Source organism: Mastomys coucha, unplaced genomic scaffold (assembly GCF_008632895.1).
Source record: "Mastomys coucha isolate ucsf_1 unplaced genomic scaffold, UCSF_Mcou_1 pScaffold9, whole genome shotgun sequence".
Lineage (NCBI taxonomy): Eukaryota > Metazoa > Chordata > Mammalia > Rodentia > Muridae > Mastomys > Mastomys coucha.
Window position 1 is genome coordinate 43,233,296 of NW_022196915.1, and position 2,102 is coordinate 43,235,397.

Consider the following 2,102-nt stretch of genomic DNA (forward strand, 5'->3'; position numbering starts at 1 on the left):
TATATATATATATATATATATATATACACACACACACATACATGTGCATATATATATACATATATATATATGTATATATATATATACACACACACACAAAATCATACCATAAGATACATTTTCTTTTCCTTTAAGCCCTGGCTGTCTTGTGAACTCACTATGTAACCAGACTGTCCTCAAATGCACAGAGAATCTCCAACTCTGCCAACAAGTCCTGCTTTTTTCTTAAACCAAGTTTTTGCCAAGTATCCTTGTAAGGAAGTCCCATATAGCACAGGCTGGCCTTGAATTCACAGAACTCCCACTGAATCAGCCCACCGAATGCAGGGTTTAAGAAATCACTCAACCACTGCAATTGCAATTTTTAAAGTTTATATTGAAGGGAGGGGGGTTTCATGTATGTCACTAGTTAAAAGTACAATTATAATTAAATTTGGTTTACATTTTTCTGTGGTTAACCATTTCCATGTTTCCACTTTATTAGAAAAAAAAAATACTGTAAAGCAGGAGCTTTAATTAATTAGTCTACAGAGCTAACCCTTTCTCAAACCGCCCATCCCAGGAAAAAAAATAAAATTAAAGCCACATGGTGCCACAGCTTTGATTCTTGACATGCATGGCCTGTGTACACTGATCTTAATGTTCATTTTACTACTACAAATTTTACTTAATGAAAGGAAGAATTAGGCGGGCCTTGGTGGCACATGCCTTTAATCCCAGCACTTGGGAGGCAGAGACAGGCAGATTTCTGACGAGTCCAGCCTGGTCTACAGAGCGAGTTCCAGAACAGCCAGGGCTATACAGAGAAACCCTGTCTTGAAACAAAACAAACACAAAAAAAGGGAAGAATCTACGTAAGTAATTATTTGAAAATTTAATTCCAATGAGATAAGTGAAGAAGGTATAAACTTACTCTAAGCATATTTGAAGAGTTAGTTGCTTAAACCGTAATCACACAAAGGGCTTTAAACTTTAACACAGGTACTAACATAATGTCTTCAGCAGGCCAGGACCAGGCCTAGTACAGTAGATTATGCTTAAGGACAGGTAGCAGAACTAAACTGCAAGGTCGCTACCTTACATAGGAGCGCTATTGCCAACAGATACCTTAAATAGATACGGTGTTCAACTACATGCCCGCAGGTCTTCCAGGGTCTTGTTAAAATGGACGTTCAGATTCATTGGTCCCTGTGTCCCGCCTGTAGATATGCGTCTCAGGTCTTAGCACCACACCTGAAGCAGCCAGAACAGGACAGGTGGGCAGGATAGAAGCACTAGGGGTTTTGCCATTTTCTGTTTGCAAAACAGATGGGAGGAGAAAGGAGCCACTATGCCTAGCACATACAGTACATTACCCATTTTTAATATACTTTCCAAAGGAACATAAAGTAACAGTGGTAAATTTGGGACTGATAGGAACTCTAAAAGCTAGCAACTAGAGCAGCATGGCCAAGCAGTTGAGTGTTGTCACAAAGGAGTTACAGAGATGAGGTGTGTGTGAGAGAGAGAGAGATCCTAAGTGTGAGTGCTCTTGAAAGAAGAGATTTCCCTCCTCTAGGCCTCACTAAACATTTCTAGTCTAGACCCCCACCAACCCACCCATGCACATCAAAACAGAAGTCTGGACTCAGTGACCACATGGACCTAGCACCTTATCCCCAAGATCAAGAATAGAAATGACTTCGGAGTGGCAGTTGAAAAACATGCTATCAAAGTGAATGCTTTCCAGGCAACCACTTCAAGTATTTAAAGGCTTAAATACTTGATGGATTAGCCAGGGCAAGCCACACTGTGGACTACTCACCCAGCTTGGTGCAAGAGTGATGTGAGAAGCTTGGGGCTACACTTGAGAGGCTTCAGTGCTGAGAATTTCATCATAGGCAGTTAAAGAGTATCTGCAACACAAGAAGAAAACTCATGTATGATTGGAAGGGCTCTCTTCTTTCTCTGTGCACATTCGTGCCCCTTTCTTTCTCCCTCCCCTTACCCCAACCACCTTTCCTCATGGCAACTTCCCTGGTCTTCATCCTTGGGGCCAGTGAATCCACCCACTCAAAGAGCAAGTTACCAATAACCTCACTTTAATTAAAAAAAAAAAAAAA

The 2,102-nt window shown here is 40.9% G+C and overlaps 1 protein-coding gene across 2 annotated transcripts in view; it reads right to left on the reverse strand.

The window, feature by feature from the left end:
- Positions 1-2,102, reverse strand: part of Pspc1 (paraspeckle component 1) — a 79,868-nt gene that overhangs the window by 604 nt on the left and 77,162 nt on the right. For both annotated transcript variants that reach the window (XM_031362296.1, XM_031362297.1), the window contains 2 exons: positions 1,805-1,895; positions 1,108-1,233 (listed from right to left, as the gene is read on the reverse strand). The gene's annotated coding sequence lies outside the window, so the exon portion shown is untranslated. The remainder of the gene's footprint in view (positions 1-1,107; positions 1,234-1,804; positions 1,896-2,102) is intronic.